Source organism: Lycorma delicatula, chromosome 7, assembly GCF_047948215.1.
Source record: "Lycorma delicatula isolate Av1 chromosome 7, ASM4794821v1, whole genome shotgun sequence".
NCBI classification, from domain to species: Eukaryota; Metazoa; Arthropoda; class Insecta; order Hemiptera; family Fulgoridae; genus Lycorma; species Lycorma delicatula.
Window position 1 is genome coordinate 136,390,265 of NC_134461.1, and position 19,845 is coordinate 136,410,109.

At 29.7% G+C, this 19,845-nt stretch overlaps 1 protein-coding gene across 3 annotated transcripts in view; it reads right to left on the reverse strand.

Moving 5' to 3' along the window:
* Positions 1–14,313: 14,313 nt before the first annotated feature.
* LOC142327671 (alpha-tocopherol transfer protein-like) overlaps positions 14,314–19,845 on the reverse strand; it is a 96,936-nt gene continuing 91,404 nt past the window's right edge. The window contains exon 9 of one of the 3 annotated variants that reach the window (XR_012757055.1): positions 14,314–14,509. The gene's annotated coding sequence lies outside the window, so the exon portion shown is untranslated. The remainder of the gene's footprint in view (positions 14,510–19,845) is intronic. The other 2 variants (XR_012757054.1, XM_075370904.1) reach the window with 2 other exon arrangements.

Here is a 19,845-nt window from a genome sequence, read left to right on the forward strand (position 1 = left end):
CCCAACGAAATATTTCACCTTATTAGAAAGAGCATTACTATGATTCTACGTATTGGCATTTTTAATAAATTACGAATTATTTAAAATATCTTTCCCAAATTTATTTAAAATATAACATTCTCTTTTAAACAATCAATATCACTTCTGTCGATGAATTTTTTAATTAAAAATTTATAAAATCTTGTTCAGTTTAACGTAACAAGACCGAAATTTTGTTTCCGACACCCTCACTATTTCGCAGTCAGAAAACCATTGATTTTCAGTACAACGCAGTACATACTTTCGATTAACCAGTTGACCCTACACACAAGCTCAAGTTTCAACTCACTTCATCACTGTGATTCACTGCATAAACGCTATTAATGATACACCACTACGTAGTCAACATTACCTCAATTTTTTTCGACATTACATTGTGCGTAACTCAAGATTGATGGTTTGTCAATCTTGAGTGAATCTTTGTGATCTTTGTGAATCACAATCTTTGTGAAATTTTCATATCCACAACTTCAAATAAACTACTACAGCATATCTTTAAATCTAAATAAAATTGATATAATAGTTTTGGAGATTCTTGAGCCACAAAATTGTATATGTAGACCTATATATATATATATATATATATATGGGGTTTTTTAGTCCTGTTACCCAATTGTTAATGTCTGGTAATTTTTTTCTAAGAAAGGGAAATTTTGTTTTGTGACACGAAGTTTGTAGCGCTACTCAACCGGTATAGATACGGCAGTGTGAGTTGATACTCCTTGAGCTGTGTAAACTTTTGTGCCGTTTCCGGTCGTGTTACGAACAGAATGTGTTTTACCATAGAACAACGAGTTTTCATTCTTGAACAATATTTTGCTACGAAATCGTACGCGAGTATAAAAGAATCATTTCAGATTAAATTTATTGTGGTGTTCCTCAATTTGAAAAAATGGAAAATGGAAATTGGAAAAAATGTCAATTTCTAGGCTAGCAAACAGATTTCGAGAGACAGGTAGTGTTTGTGACAGAAAACGTAGCGATCGACCCATTCGCTTGACAGATGACGTTTTAGAGAATGTGAAAACAAAATTGCTCAATTCTCCACGGAAAAGTTTACGAAAACTTTCCACGCAAGTCTGTTTGTCATATTCGAGTGTTTAGAAAGCCGGTAAAATATTGAAATTGTATCCGTATCGGGTACGATTAGTCCAAGACCTTCAGCATCCAGATTTAAACAAGCGATTGCAATATTGCCGTCGGTTTAGGTCTCTTGTAAACGATAACGGAATCGAATTTTTAAACAGAGTGTTCTTTAGCGATGAAGCTTGGATCCATCTTGATGGTTATGTCAAATTTTGGCGGTTGAAAATCCTAACGCTTTACAAGACAAATCTTTGCATCCTGAAAAAATTGGTGTGTGGTGTACGATATCTCGTCATCGTATAGTCGGACCCATATTCTCCGAACAGATAGTAAATGGTGAAGTATACAGGAATATTATGCGCCAATTTGTGTACCTCCTGGAACCTCAAGAACGGTATTGCTGGTTTCAGCAAGACGGCGCTACATGCCACACGTCATGAGAAACCATGGATTTTCTGCAAGAGTTCTTTGACGATCGAATAATAAGCAAGGTCCCCAGAACTCACATCTCCTGTGAGGCTATATTAAGTCCGAGGCCTTCAAACACAATCCTCACACTATTGATGAACTTAAAGTCAATATTTCAGACTTAATCACGAATATTTCCAATGCAACTCTTAAAAAGGTTTCTGCTAATATGCTGAAAAGAGTCCGTGCGTGTATAACCGCAAGGTGTGGGCATTTTGAGCATATTCTTTAACAATTATGTAAGTAATAGCTTTTATTATATCTCTCTTGTAAGTAACAAATACATTTTTTTATTCCACCTAAATTTCCCTTTCTTAAATTACATTTAAAATTGGGTAACAGGATTAAAAAAATCACTCTGTATAAGGAAACCCCAATTTATGTAAATGGTATTTTCGAACACGTACCTCAAAATGTAATGAAAATCAATTTTCCCCCCCTAGTCTCATCAAACATCTGAAATTAATACAGTACTTTAATTCGAATAGTCGGTTAAAAAACTCTGAATTTCCTGCAACTTATTCAACGTATTCATATATGTATCTCAAATAATTTTCATTAATACCTCCAGAATTGTAGATTATTGAAATTATTTTATATGTCTTCCCTTAATAAAAACACAGGGTGCGTTATCTAATAAAAACACAGGGTGCGTTGGTTTGTTGTATATGCTTACATTTTTATTTTAGCTTCTATTAGCGCAGAGCGGACTACGTGATAATGTACAGACTACGATAGCGCGCAACCGTTGTTGAGCGCTATCATGTAGCGGAAAAAATTGAACTAAAAACTGTATAATAAATTGTATTGTGTGCTGTAAACAGTACGTTGTTTACATTAATATTTGTTATACTAATTATTTTTTACATTAAAAAAAAAAAAAACTCTTGTAGAAGTATGTCAGTTTTTTTAACATTTTTTTATAAAAATAAAAATGGTTGTCGTCATGAAAAAAGAAATATAATTAAGTAAAATTATTAATATTTTTTTTCTTCAATGAATATCTGTAAGATACTTAATAATCTCCCAAACATGAGGATACGAACGCGTTGAGGATCCAGGGGTGGAGCCCCCCCCCGGGTTGACTGTCGGGGGAGCGAATAAGCCCTGACTGGCTAGTTTTAATTAACTAATATTGATTGGCTTTAATCACATCTATCTCTTTTCTTATAACTAATTGTTTTTCTTGTGTTGCTGCTCTGATCAAGGTTTAACCACGATCTTCCCTGATCCATCCAGAGCAAGTATTGGAGAATTTCTTTTTTTTTCCATGGAATTGCATAACACCCATTCCAGAAGTGATCCATGTAATTTATTATTATGTACCGATCAGGATAAAAGATTTATTTTAAAAAAAATTATTTATTTTATTCAAGTGAATATATAAATAGTTGTGTCAGTGATATCAGTACACCACAGAGAGCACATTTTACCTGACCATACCAAAAGGTGCTAATATATTTGGGTGCGAAATTTGTCATTTTATAACTATGCCACTGTAACTACATATCTAACAAAGCTGTGAAACTCATCAAGTGTGGGGAAAGATAATTGAAATACAAACATTTTACCATTAACACCATACCATAAAAATATTATAATGGAAAGTCACATAAATACTAAGTACCAATCTTAAAAAAGTCCCATTAAAAACTAAAACTTCTTCATTTTACTGTATATTTACACTTTTTGAAGACCAGGCAAAATTAACAACAAACATCTTTGTAATCCTTGTTTTTACCAATTTAAAAAATCTGAAATTGAGAGAAAATTGAACAATATTACTTTTAGTTTTAAATAAAACTGTTTTATTTAAAAAAAAAAAAAAATTCTTTTGATATTTTTATTTTATTTTAAAATGACACGAAGATTTAAAAAAAGTCTTACATAGGAAATGAAAAAGACAAGAATCTAGCATCTTTTTAAAGATTATTGAGGAAGTAAAGAGAAACAAATTTAAGAGTAGTAAGCCTAAGTTTTATAAGCATATCTTTCATGCAGGTTTTAAGAAGTATTTGCGCAATCCTGAATATGAATATAAATGTATTATTATGCTGCAGTTTTGAATAACACTGATTTAAAATTTGGGCTTCCAAATTATTGAAAATGTTAAACTAGTTGAGTAGGTATATATATATATATATATATATATATATATATAGTATATACTCACTTCATCACTATGATTCACAGCATGAGCACTATGAATGATACACCACTACACAGTCAACATTACCTCAATTCTTTTCGACATAACATTGTGCGTAACTCAAAAATGACAAACCAATCTTTGTGAAATGTTCACATACACACACACATATATATATATACACACACACACACGCACGCGCATATACTACTTTCTTAACTAGTTGTTATATATGAACTAGTTATATACTTGTACATAACTACAATCAAATATAATATAATTTTACATGTTAGAGACATAATATATACACAATTTTAATAAACTTTTAATAATTCTTTAACCTTTAAAAATACAAAAATGAAATTGACCAAATACTTTGAAACAACCAATTTTTTGTATGAGACTACCACGTCCTAAGCCCCCAAGGGACCCCACAGAGAGAAGTTTAAACTTTAAAAATGGTAAAGGCAAGGTTGTGACACATCATTTTAGAGAGCACTGAAAATAAAAATTTGACCTAAAATCTTTGGACATGATGACTGTAACTAAAAAAGAGACAATTTAAATACTTTTCATAGCTGGTTTCAAATGTTGTCTACAGTATCTCTTAAATAATTTTTCAACAGGAAAACAGAAAAGAAATAAAATTTATCAAATGATATGCCCCAAAAAATATCTGTTTTTTGGTTTGAAACTACTTGGGATTTATTGATTTGAAATTTGATTTTGAAAAATATTAAATGACACCCATTTTGGTTGTAGCTGTTTTGAATTTAAGTTTTTTAAGTAAAAAATTTATTGTTTTCAGAGCCCTATAAAATGATCCGCTATACTCTTACCCTTTCCATTTAAAATTTTTGAGTTATTCCCTAGTAAACTTAGAGTGTGATGGTCTCATACTGAAAAATAGATTGCTGAAGGGTAAGAACATTTGCTAAATTTAATTTTTCTATATTTAACTGCTACAAAATTATTTATGTAATACCTTTACTTTATTAACATTATGTGTGTTTAACCGTTAAAATATTAAAATTATAAAAAAGAGAAATTCACTATTTAATACCCCAAAGATAATTAATATTAATTAAACTATATGAACGCAATTTTATTTCTACTTTAATATTTATTTTCTTTCTTCTTTTATTATTTATATTATTAATAAAAGAAATAAAGGAAATGAATTGCTTATTATAAGAAAGAAAAAAGCAAGTTTCTCCTAATGATTTTTTGATGGTGGAATTCTCTGTACCAGAAATGACTGTTGATGTTTGATGAAAATTGAATAATATTCTTTGTTTTTATTTTCCTGATAATATGAGATAATTTAGAGGGGAAAATATGCAAATGGGGTAAAATTTTTCATCAATTTTTTTGCATATTTTGATATGTTATGACCCCCTCTAATATTAAAATTCTGAAAGGATATGTGTGCTTATGTACATACATAAATGTATGTATGTACTTGACATCGATGTGTTAACTCCTGACACATGGAGGTCAAGGGATTGTAGATGTATAATCTATTATATATTAGCTTATACAAACTATCACTGCTAGCACAGGATATAAGGGTCTGTAAATATTTTGCTACATCTTCAGAACATTTTATATAAGTTTTTAAAATAGGATGCAAACAGATAGTATAGAGGAATAAAATATATATACACTGTATATAATAATAATAATAATAATAATAAAAAGTCTCGCATTGAAGGTGAAACTTTGTGTTAATCCTTTTGTATTTTGTTTTATTTTAATTAATAATATCATAATATTGTAAAATGGTTGTTTTTACCTAAAGAATTATAATACAAAATATTTGTAATTTAAATATTTTTCTGCGTATTTATATTTATTTCTATTATTTGCATAGTGACTTATTTGGTACCTGAATATTATTTGTTCTGTGGAGTGAAGTTATTTTGTGCGGTGAGATGGAAACACCACTGGGAAAAGTATGAATAGGGGAGGGGAGTATTTTGAAGGGAAGAAGAACCATTACTCTGAAAAATTAATATATACATAATAGATGCTAGATGCATTATATATATATCTTTGAATGTGAAAATAGGAGGAGAAAAGATCATGGAGGTAGAAGAATTTTGTTATTTGGGAAGTAGAATTACTAAAGATGGACGAAGCAGGAGCGATATAAAATGCCGAATAGCACAAGCTAAACGAGCCTTCAGTAAGAAATAAAATTTGTTTACATCAAAAATTAATTTAAATGTCAGGAAAAGATTTTTGAAAGTGTATGTTTGGAGTGTTGCTTTATATGGAAGTGAAACTTGGACAATCGTAGTATCTCAGAAGAAAAGATTAGAAGCTTTTGAAATGCGGTGCTATAGGAGAATGTTAAAAATCAGATGGGTGGATAAAGTGACAAATGAAGAGGTATTGCGGCAAATAGATGAAGAAAGAAGCATTTGGAAAAATATAGTTAAAAGAAGAGACAGACTTATAAGCCACATACTAAGGCATCCTGGAATAGTCGGTTTAATATTGGAAGGACAAGTAGAAGGGAAAAATTGTGTAGGCAGACCACGTTTAGAATATGTAAAACAAATTGTTACGAATGTAGGATGTAGAGGGTATACTGACATGAAACGACTAGCACTAGATAGGGAATCTTGGAGAGCTGCATCAAACCAGTCAAATGACTGAAGACAAAAAAAAAATATATATATATAGGAATATAATATGGAGGTATTCTAGGATTGGAGTTTAAAGTTAATCTCATTAATGATTTTTCAAAATAGGATTAATACTTTTTATGCAAGACTATCTTGATAATAATATAAGTAGATAATGAAGAACAAGGTAATAAAATATATAAGTATAGAAAATATTAGTATAATAAATTGATACAAACATAAAGCAAATACTAAATATGACTACTTGTAAGTCTCTGGTTATGAAAGAGATGAGGCAAAGCAGGAAATTATTGTGATTCTGAAATAAAAATCTTGAAAACTTAATTCTGTAATTGTATGTAAAAAAAACAAACATAATGTAATTGAAGTTTTTGGGATCACATCAGATGACGATCAAATAAAGTAAAAAAAGAAGTATGAAGGTTAATGTACAATTGTGGGAAAAATTAATTAGCGAAATGGAGTATGAATTTTATGGTCCACCAGTAATAGTTTAAAGTTCAACATACCTCCGTTAAGAGGAAACAGATAATGTGAATATTTATTATGTATCTGACAAGACTGTTTGAAATTATATCAATGGTTGTGGACTGAACATAACAAGTGCATGTTAACTTAATCAACTGAGATAAGACAGATAGAGACCCAAATATAAGGTTTGTTCAGATAATAACCAAACATTTTTAATTACATGCCATGGAGATATTTAGTAACAGCGGTAGGCAGATATATTTCTCCTCTGTAAACACATGTTCATAGATTGTTCAGACCTCGTTTAGTTTTCATGTTACTGTTACTGAATGTAACGTAATAGTGATTTTTGGAAGCAAAGATACAACGTAAAATTTTGCAACTTTTGAAACAAGCTTATGGAGATGATGTTTTGGGTTGTACGCAATATTATGGCTGGTTTTCATGATTTAAAAGTGGTCGTCAGTCAATTGAAGATGACCCTCGACCAGCATGGTTCTTTCACCATGACAATGCATCCGCATACTCAAACTTGTCAATTCTTTAATTTTGTGCCAAATATCAGTTGAATGTTCTCTCTTAGCCTCCCTACTCTCCAGACCTAGCACCTTGCGATTTTTTTCTTATTTCCAAAATTAAAATCAGTGATGAAAGAACACTGCTTTGAGACTATTGATAACATTAAAGCAAAGTCGTCACAGACCTTAAAGGCTGTTTCAAATGAAGCTATCTAGGATTGCTTCACAAAGTGGAAACATGCTGGGAAAAGTGTGTGAATAAGGGAGAGGAGTACTTTGAAGGGGATAAGGACCATTACTCTGTAAAATGAATAATAAAGATTAAAAAAATAAAGTTTGGTTATTTTCTGAACAGACCTCGTCCAATGATTACAGTTTCTTCTTTCATTAAGAAAGATAAAAAATGTTAAGTAACCACTTTCCATTAATTAAAAAAAAGGGAAGTGTAAATGATTTTAATAATTATTGAGGCTTCAGTCGCTAGATGTTAATTTCTTTACTTAGGCACGATCATGCATTGCAATTTATAATTACTTGCAGATACAACATTCTGCTGTCGCTGATCCAAGTGAAGGTAGCTATTACAGAATAGTCAAAGTTTTAAACTAGGAGAGCTTGATATAGGTAGAAGAAGGAATCACAGAGAATGTTGAGAGTTAAAAGTTCTAGGAAGTCACATAGCATTAAAGTCAGCAACACTTAATAAACACAGCCTAGATCCCATTGGCTAAATGTTCAGTTATCTGTTGAAATCCAACTTAATTAAAAAAGGTTGATTATTGTTTTGAATGTTTCCTCTGGTGGATTCAAACATTGAAAAATTCTTATTCTAGAAGCTAACTATACCAAACTGTCTTACAAACAACCCACCCCACTTGTGTATTACCCGTTATCTTAAACACAGTTTTGTCTGAACATATCAACTTTATATTTATAAGCTTCTTATTTGTAGCTACACAAAATCTTGATTAAACCTCTTTATTTCTGAAATACAGATAATAAACTGATAAGATAATTAGAAATATTTTAATGAAATTTAATATTTTTTTAATTTCTCGTAACAAACAAAGATATCAACTTGATTTTTCGTATGTCAATTCTGTGAATATCTAGAAACCAATTTTTAGATCTTCGAAATTACCTATTTTAAGTATTTCGGAGGCATTGTTTCCTATCACTAATCTACAGCAAAGCGGGAGAGAAGGAAAAAGGGGGGAGGAAAAAAGGAAAAAGGGAACAGGAGGAAAAAAATTACCTATTTTTACCAAATAGGTAAAAGAAAATTTGAACTACGATTACAAATTTTACACATTTCCGACCATACTACACAAGATATTCACTCTAATTTGGCTTGCAAATACACTTCATATAAATATCTAAAAACTATTCTCGGGTTTTTTTAAATTTATTTTTTTAAGTGGTAAAAAAAAATTGGTTTTTTACATCTTTGCTGTTTTATGTTTTCGCTATCAAATCAATTTTTAATTGATTTGATAGCCTTGAAAACATTGTGACGGTAATTTGTGTTTATCATTCTATAATGTATTTCGCTAGCGAAGCCGCGACAGGAAATCTAAAACCCAATAAGAGAGTCCTGTACTGACCAAACTGTTGCTCTGAAGAGATTAAAATACACTGATGTTTTTATAAATTGAACAGGCTTGAGCATTTTTTCTTGTTGCTGCATTTCACTCTTCAAAAAATATTAACGAGTGATACTTAAAAACACGGATGTTCTTGTATTTTTCTAGTCATCTAGTCTCATAGGTATGCTTGCGTCATAAAACGGATTATCTCCTTGATAATTTCAAAGCGAATTTCAAATTTCTGGGATAATGTTGATGCCAGAAGAAGAAAGGAAGAAGGCACGCTCGAGCCATCCCAGGAGGAAACCCCCCCCAAGACCCCGACTGCTGACGGAAAGAGGGACATAACACCCGGAGGACTCCAAATGCTTAAGGTATTGCCCAATCCGGCAGCGAGCACCTTCATGCTCGACGTTGGGTGTGGGTTTTAAGCCTTGAAATTTTGAGAGGGTCCAGTCAAATCTCAGACACAGTCTTTTGGAGGCATTGTTTCCTATCACTAATCTACAGCTACGCGGGAGAGAAGGAAAAAGGAAAGAGAAGGAAAATGGGGGAAGAAAAAAAAGGGAAAAGAACAGGAGGAAAAAAAAAATAGGGAAAAGGAAAAAGGGAAGTGATGGAGGGAAAAGCTAAAACACCTGAAACGACTCGTTTGTGTCTGATCTTCTAGTTCTGAAGTAAGAGCCACCACCAATAAGCTGCTGGTCGTCCTCTCCATCTTAGAGTGGTTCGTATGGTTCAGTTTTCTCTGGGCTGGTTTTTCTCCACTTACAAAACCCTCGGAAAATAAATGTTCCATTATCATGGTTTTTATTTCATATTAAACGTATGTTTAAGTTGTAAGAAAGAAAATATAGTAAGTTACAAAAAATATTACAATTAAAAAATATTTACTATTCATTTTGTATCAGACTAAATAAATTATTAATATGTAGAATTATCATTTGAAAAAGAAAATAATCGAAATTAGGTTATAGAAATTTAATTTATTATGTAGTATACAAAAATTAATTCTCTTACTCATATTTTTTTGGCTATGGTGACAGAAATATAAGGTGTAAAATGATTATATATTTTTTTAATGAATATCTTTATACCTTATCTTCCTAGGAGGCTAGAGCTTTGATCTAAGGCTCCTGAATGTATTCTGAAAATTTAAAAGCAATCGGTCGGTTGGTTCTCACGTTATTCTAATACAAACAAACAGATCCACAAAATTTTGCATTCATATATTAGATGAACCCTCAGTATATTTAATAACATAAAACAAAATACGGATTTATAACGAGGAATGCTGCACACCAGCATTGTATCAACTAGAGAGTTATTTAATGAAATAGGGGAGTTCCAAATATTATGTTAACTACTATTGTGGAACCGAAATAGAAAATTCAAAAATTTATTAAAAGTTAATGGTAAGATAAAGTTCTTACAGTAGTAAGATTAGTTCTAAGGATATACTGAATTTTCTTATGTTGCAAATTGTAGAACAATTAGATTCTAATTAGTATAAATTGATTTCTCATCCTACCAAAGGTTCAGAATATATTACAATAATTCCAAAAATAAAATATTTGTTACAACAAAAGTTAAAATTAGGAAAATCAAAAATTGTACGCTTAGACAGTAAATGTAGAGATAAAATTTACACTAAATATTTATGTTCTTTTTATATTATATTGCAGAAATAAATTGTGAAAATGTATTATTCAATCTAGTAAATATAAATAATTATTGTAAATATGTTTCTTTAAAAGTTAATAAAAAATTTACTTATTGGATACCAGAGATGTAATATTATTTGGCAAGGATGTCGCAAAAGAAAAATTGAAAATTACAAGGACACAATAACTGAAACACTTCAAGGAATATACGTTATTAATCCTAATAATAGTAAAATTATATAGAAAAACTCTGTACAGTAGGCAAGTGAAAGTCGCAGGCATCCAAAATGATAATGAATTAAATTTTGATAAGGCTAACACACAGAATTTTCTATAAAATGAAAAATATTAGATTTAGATAAAATTTGTTACCTGTCAAAAATAAAAAAAAAAAAAATTACTACCGCAATATCTATTAGGAGTTTGTTATTGTATTTAATTTTGGTAATTATTATTTATGTAATGCGATGAATATTTAAACAAAGATCACCTGAACCTGCTGATCAGCAAATTCTAGATGTCTTATTTTGAGAAGTATAGTACAGTACAGCCCCACTATAACATGGCTTGATGACTTATGCAAATAGATACGCTAAATTTTTTTGTATTTTTATAAAATTAGACTAGATTTTCAAACTTACTCATCTAGTAAAGATGTAAAATAATAATACATCTCTATCCACTATTACTCAGCGTATTTATGGATGAGTTTATTTTAAATTTTTCTCCAAATTAAGGACTCACGTCTTCTACTTCAAAAATGCTATAATGAATGTGAATATTTATTTTTTAATAATTTTTGAATGGTTCCTATTGTACAGAATTTGTAGATACTTTTATGGTTACTTTAAATTTTACTTTGTATATTTCAAATTTTTTTTATTATTTTTACATACACTATACAATTTTTTACTTGTGTTCAAATAAAGTCCTTAAGAATTTGCCCTGCGTTTCCAACGCTAAGACACTGTTATTTACTGAATTTCCTAGATACTGTTCCTATAATAATAACATCAAAGGATTCCTGGACGTCAAAGGATTTCCTGGAATCTAAAAGGTTGCTGATCTGGGTATAGTATATATACAATTCATCCAAACCTAAGTGAATGCTTAGTGACAAAGTGAATGTTAAAGGACCTACATCTTTTGGTTACTTGAAAACTGTTGATGGTGTGCTATACCAAACATATAAGTAACAGTTGTGCTGCACTTGACTTTTTGGAAAATGATAATCACTGGAAAGACATGCTTGCTGATGCTTCTATCTTTCAATGTTTGCCTAAATTGAGAGAAATATTTGCATTAAGGGAAATGTTCCAAAAAGATTTTTGTAAAGATATTTTATATCAAATCCGACATCAAACCAATAATATTGAGATTACAATTTCATATGAAATATTGAATAGAGGTCTCATTGAGCTTCTTGTCATTACATTAAGTGAGAAATACTTACATGATTTTGGTTTACCAACACAAACGCATGATAATGAAGAAGCTGTTAATGCTTATGATACAATTTTAAGACTTTCTTTTGATGTTGATGAACAGAGAGAATTTTTAAGTATTAATCTTCCTAAATTAGTACCAGATCATCAACACTTGATGATATAAATGACAGTATTGCTAGCAACAACCCAAATATTTTTTCCTTAGGTGTTCCTGGAGGCACTGGAAAAACTTTCTTAATCAATCTGCTTCTTCCTTCTTTAGTTTACTCAACTAAAAACGTTGCAATCAGTGTAGCATCATCAGGAATTTTTTTTTTTTTTTTTTTGCTACACTTATAAATGTTGGGAGAACTGCACATTCCACTTTTAAGTTACCGTTAAATGTTGCACGTGGGCAGGAATCTATTGGTTCTTTTCATAAAAATGGTCCAATTTGACAAATTTTGCAAAATGGTAAAATTATATTGTGGGATGAATGCACAATGAGTCATCGAGCTCATATTAAAGCCACTGATTGAACCGTTGAGATATTAGATCATGCGGTAAATTAATGGTTGGTATAATGCCTGGTCATCGCAAGAGGAATTAGGGCTGATGTTGTTCAGGCACGCCATAAATCATCACCCTTACGGAAATTTCTTCTCACTATTAACTTAAGAACTAATATGAGAGTTTATCTTGGGGGTGGTGATGCTAACTTTTCCTAACAACTACTAAACATTGGAATGGGACCTCCTCCTCACAATGATGGTTACATTTCTGTCAATGAAAACATTGGTAACGTTGTGTATACAATGAGCTCATTTCCAATATTTATCCAGAAATTAGTAAGCTTTTACAAAAACTGTACACATGGCTTTGCAAAAGATCTATCATAAATCCTCAAAATATTTCTGCATTTGAAATTAATAATATGATTTTAGAAACAGTTGAAAGACAAAGCAAGTTAAATAATCATATATAAATTCTGAAATCCATACTGAAGATGCAGTCCACCATCCTCCAGAATTTCTGAATTCTTTTAATCCTGCAGGTTTTCCAGCTCTGGACTTTCCAGAACTGGTGATTCGGAATGTCAATACATTCTGCTACCAGAAAATGAAACTACCGCAAAAAATATCATATACCCGGAAGTTCTATCAGTTAAATACTGTCAGAAAATGGGTTGGCTACATCATAATCTTGAGTGAAGCCTGGACCAAGGATCTATATATATATATATAAAATAACATGTAAGTGAACAATGCCCACACCTTACGGTGTAAGTGCATACTAAGGAAATCCACTTTGAAACTTTGAATTTGATGAGTTAAAATGTAGTAACAATGAAATTATTATTTTTTTTTATTTCTCAGTAACAGACATATAAAGAATATAAACGTAACAAAAGATATAAACTTAATCTTTGGTGTGTATAATCTTAATATGAATATCTAAAAATGGATTTGTACATTTTATGAAATTCAGAAATTAAAAGTGTTAAAATGGATTTTTGATTTTTCTAAACTGTGTTATTTTTTGAATTTCTCAGTAACAAATGAAGAAATTAACCTGATTTTTGGTGAGTGTCATCTTCATGTCAGTAAACCAATTTCTAAATTTTTTAAATTTGACTTTGAGAGGGGGATAAAGAAAAGTAAAAAAATTTTTTAACAATGTAAATTTTCTCAACTCCCGACTATAGTAAACTAGATATTCAGTAGATTTGGGCTTGCAAATACTCTTCAGAAAAATATTTAAAAACCATTTTAGGGTTTTTTGAATTCTAATTTTTTAAGGAGGGCTAAAGTATAAGATGCTGTTGCTCAGCCAACACAGCCACTGCCACTGTAACTGTATGTGTGTCGGCTGCACCTATCTCTCGTTACTTGACTAAAGAACATAAAATAAAGGAATTGATCGCTATAGGGAAATGCAAGTAACCATAAAGCGCATGCAAAACAGTGATGGGGAGCTAGTATACATATATTTTTAATCAGTTTAATCAAAAATCTTTATTTAATACATAACCATACTATATTATATATATATAGTAATCTAATAAAAAGTAACTGATGTAATATACAATGATACTTCTTCATCTTAACATATAAATTATTTTTAATTAAACTAACTTAATCTAATAATTGATTATTTATAAATGTATTAAACTTATAAAATAATTCACAAAAATATCTGATTCCAGTTATTAATTTCATCAATAATTTATTTTGCAGAATTACTATTATTCTATCAATAAATTATAAATTGCTTAATATACTGGATCTTTTTTCAGATAATGTAGACAATTTTGTTAAACACTATAATAACCAAAATTGACCTTCAATTCTATTAAGTATTTTTAGATTAAAAAACTATATTTTTTATCATATGTAGTTGTTCAATAAATAATTTCTTCTCATGTGACATGTAAATTCTCAACTGATCTGAAACATAAAAAAATATATTTAATTTTGAACTAATTATATTTACTAATTTGAAAACATTTTTTTAAAAAATCAACTGTTTCAGTTTAAAATGAATATTATAAAAAATTATTAATTAATTTTATCAATATTTTTTAATCATGAGTCAGTTGACTGGTTTCATGTTACTTTTTTCTGTTCTGTTCTAACATTTTATCCTCGACATATGTGTTACAATATACATCCTCAACAATCTGTTTTATATATTCCAGCTTTATTGTTCCTTTAGATTTTTTTAGATATCCATTTACTGTCAAATTAAATACACATTGCAAATATCCTGATTATAGATTATTCTATTAATATACCTTTAAAATTGTTAAATATTTGTTTGTAATTCATTTATTCATTTGAATGTATTCATTAATATGAAATTTCAGAGCTGCTGTAACCATTACAAGACAACTCACATTTTGCATATCATCAACACTTATTCAGTCATTTTTAGACTGATCAACTTGAAACATTTTTCAAAATAATGTAACTGTTGTATTCATATTATGATGTGCTTGAACACATGTATGCTCAAGTATTACATTTACGCAGTATGTATAGGTAGGTATGTACAATTACATTACTCAATTACTTATTTACTTATTACATTACTTATTTTACTCAATTGGAAACTATAAATTTAACTGCTGAATACATGATTGCAATCCTTTTTTTAAGTATTTGACTGTTATCAAAATACTAGAAAATTTTATTCAAAGGTATGATTAGAAAGCTGTCAAACAAAAGTTTGATAATGTAGATTTATTTGATGAAAACAATGATTATTTTTGGTTTTGAAAGACATAACTTTTATTAGATAATTTTTTAAATATAATTATTTGTATTCACGAACTAACTTCATATCAATCTTACTATATCCCCTATCAAATGCTGTTATATCCTGAATCTGTTTCTTTAAGAATTAATCACTAATATAAATAATAATTATTATACATATCTACATTGCAGAAATAAATGTAGATTCTGATTTAATTTTAAACTTAACTATTATAATAATTCAGAAAATTTTTAATTCATGATATACACTTTATTTCAGTAATTATTAATTAAATTGATTTTGTACAACTTTAATAACAGAATTTCTTCAAATTTGTCTGAACTTTGATATTTGTTTTTAGGTTTACTTGCTTTCTAAATCTAACCAGATTTAAAACCATATTTTCTCTATTAATTTTTTCTCAATTCTGTTTGCTTATTGCTCTGAAAACAGTCTCTATTAAAAAACAACACTCAAAAATTCTAATTTTGAGGCAAAACTAAAAACTTGGTTTAATATTAAACGATGCTGGAATCAGCTATTATTATTAAATTTACAAAGCTCTAGTTCAGTGAACCAGATTTATAGATATGGAAAAGATGAGTTAACAAAGTCCTTTCACCAACACAAGTATAAGCAGCCAGGTGATAATTCCAGTAATTAAAGAAATATTTTTATACATGATTTTTAGCCCACTGGGCTGGTCTAGTGGTAAATTCACTGTCACAAATCACTAGGTTAACAGCTGATTTTCAAAGTCAAAGATTCTGAGTTTCAAATTCTAGTTAGTTACCTTTATACAGATTGAATACTAGACAGTGGATACCGATTTACTTTGGTCATTGGGTTCAATTAACCACACATCTAAGAATTGGTAACCTCATTTACATGTTATACATATCATCCTAGATCTCATTTGTCCATGGGAAGGGGCTGCTTATTGATCACTAGTTGAACCGGTTGCAGTGCACACATTAAAAATAAAAAAAAGTGATTTCCTCAGCTGTTATACTTATCAGTTATTTACAATTATTGAAATCTGTGAAAACATTCAGATTTAAAAATAAAAATATTCTTTTCAATTAATACGTGTTACAGTATAAATTTTAACTTATGTCATTTAGTGCGAGCAAAATTTTCTAAAATTTATTATTTATATAAATGTACTGGGCAGTGTTCACTGAAAATACTCATTTTATTTTGTTGCTATTTGTTTTGTATTTTTGTTTGCTTTATTCTTTTAAAAACATGTCATTTTTAATGGATACACATTTTTATCAGTTTACAACTAACTGATAATGAAAAAGTTAACTACAAAAAATTACTAATCCTTAATCTGTAATCAAGTAAACCTTCAAAAAGAACTGGTGCATACTTTGGAAAGTTGAAATCTAAAGAAGAATTTTGAAAAAGAAAATTTTTTCATTTTAGTTTTTAATGTACATTTTTGACTAATTTTATTTATATTGTTTTGAAGTTTATTTTACATTTTGTAATTGTATTTTTTTTTAAATTTTATGGTTCTACAACAATGTATAAAAAAAATACACGAAACTGTGAGAAATCTATGTATCGATAAAATTATAAAATTAATGCAGAGAAACGATATAAAGAGGATGATATCAAGGATAAGGTAAATCAATCTAGAATACAGAATTATATATATTATTTTTATCGTTTCATTTTCAACCAACTTTTTGAATTTTCATATGAAAATACTTTGATTAACACAATTATATCAGGCTTCAAATGATTGTTAAAATAATCCAAAATTTTAAGCAGAGTTTCATTTGAAAAAAATGACAATTTTTTCAGATTATTTATAATAGATTCTTTTTTTTCTTTTAAAAAGAAGAATATAAGAGGACCATGAGAACTTCCTTTACAAAACAAAAAAAGAATAACCAACAAAATTGGTCTTTTTAATGAAGAGTAAACTTGGACTTAAAATGAAAAAAAAAAAAAAATAGACTGAATGAAGATTCTTGATTATAATGAAGTTAGTTAAAGATTTTTTGAAATATCTACAGCCTTCATATATAGGTAAAAGAATCTATATACATTTATTCATGGTTTTATTAGCGGCCAGAACTGTTTGCTCTATCATTAAATTAATTTTTTTTTGGTTTTTCTGGGTGAAAAACGCTTTGGTGTTATCACTTGAACACATGTATGTGTTTTAAAAACTAAGTAAAAAAATTCACAATACAAAATTTAAATACAAAATCAAAAAAAAAACTAAAATATTAAAATAAAGACAAAACAAAAAACTTAAACTAAATGTTGAAACACAAAAAACATACAATTACCACCAAAAAAATATTGAAAAACAGTATTAAAAGATATATAAAATATTAACAACTTTGAGAAATAAAAACACCTGGTCTAAACTTCTTTATTATTTTCCAGGATTTGATGAAAATTCCTGAGCAATTTAAATTTATGACGCAAGGCTGGCTGCATAATGTATGCATTCCACAAGAATGTGGTGCACAGTCAAGCAGCAGTTTCATCGTATGCATACTGGTGCGTTTATTGCTGACATCAGATACCTGTAAGTAGCTCTCGTATGTCCTATTCGCAATCGGCAGAGGACTACTTCCTCACAACAAATTTTCCTGTATGAGGAGTCCCATAGCAACACAGAACCTTTAATGTGCTGGAGATTGGTATCTACTGTAGCCGTCTAGTTATCTTGCCACTTTGCGGGAAGAGTGAGTTTCACACAGTTAATAAAGACTACATGTGTCTTTAGCAACAGAATCTGCCCATTCATTACCCGGAATCCCCACGTGGATAGGGATCCAGCAGAAACTCACTTGTGTGTTGTGATGGTTCAACTCGGCGATTACATTGTAGATATCAGTGATGATAGGATGCCTGGAATAAAAATTTTCTAAGGCTTGGAGAGCATTATACGAGTGGCTACAAATAAGGATACGACAGTATTAAGGATTAATGATATTCAAAGCCTTATTTATAGCGTACAGTTCAGCAGTAAAAGCATTCGTAATACCAGGAAGACCAAACATATAGGTTTGTTCATTAACAATAAATATGCAGCCAACAGTATTGTTTTGTTTTGACCCATTTGTGTATACCACTGCATATGGGTTTGCCTTATAGAGAATATGGTGAAACATTTGCTGAAAGAAAAAAGTTGGTGTTGATTTTTTATTGTATTTCGTGAGGTCAAATATAAAATTTATATGGGTGATTGTCCACGGAGGATATGAACACGGATAAATAGGAAAAATAGAAGGTGCAGCAACATTCATAAGGTGCAGAAAACGTTGGGTATGAATACTTACAGTTACAATAGAACATGGGTGGTCCTCATACCTGTGAAAGTAAGTATTTCCAAGAACTGTATCAAAAGCCGGGTGATTTGGCTGTCCCTTAAGGTGGGTAAAATAAGATGCTATTACCTGATTTCACCTATCTCAAAGTGATGAGTTACTGCAGTTGAAAAGGATGCTTACAACAGGGCTTGATCTAAAGGCACCTGTAGCAAGCCGAAGGAAAGCATGATCGGGATCACTAAATTAACGCATTACGTGGATGCTCACTCTGCCTTGGGAATTTGGTGTATATGTCTTCATATTGTTTCTTTTTGACATAACTGCAACTCAGAATCAGCAGATGTATGATTAAAGATCATACATCAATTTAACCATATGTAATAACATTACTGTTGATTTATCACACCTCTAAACAAAAAGTTACAATACTCTGTAAACTATAGTGTTTAACTATTTTTCCTCATTAAATTTGTATCATCAAATTATTTTTATACAACTATTTGTATTTGAAGGATTAAGTATACTATAGCAACCTAGTAATGTTGCAGGATGGATGAAACAGCATTACCAAAGCCATGAAATGCCCTAGTTAATACACTGAAATAACTGTTAATAAATATTACTGTCATTTATTGATTTGAATCTTTTACTAAATTCAGGAAAATCTAGTTATTGTAGTAAGGAGTAGTGTTACTAACTATTAATTTAAGTAACTTCATTACTCAAGATTAAATGATACTATCTATCCCGCTCTCCCAAGAGCATTCTGTAGTTCTTTCAAATGAACATACCCTTACTCCTATCGCTTAGAAAGCAGTATCTGTGAAAAAGCTGTCTGGAAAATGACTCTTTCATTCAAAATATTAGAAAAATGTTTTTTTGAGATTAATAAAATTTGTAATTTCTTTCAACATTTTTGATTTATTTTATTTCTCAAATGATCTATTTTTCTTCCTATTTGATATTTTTAATTTTATTTCCTATAAATATTATCTGTTGAACTGTGCTTTTTTATTTGTTTTTATAATGTTTGTGTGTACCAGACATACAAACATACATTGACATAAGTCTGTCAAGATTTAGCAGCACATAAAACAATCAATCAATCAAGGTACAACTGCTTTTTGTTCTTATTTTTTTTCTTTATAGTACTCACTCCACTATCCATCTCAACTGCCATCAAGCATCTTTTTATCTTTTTACTGGATAACTAATAAAGCTAT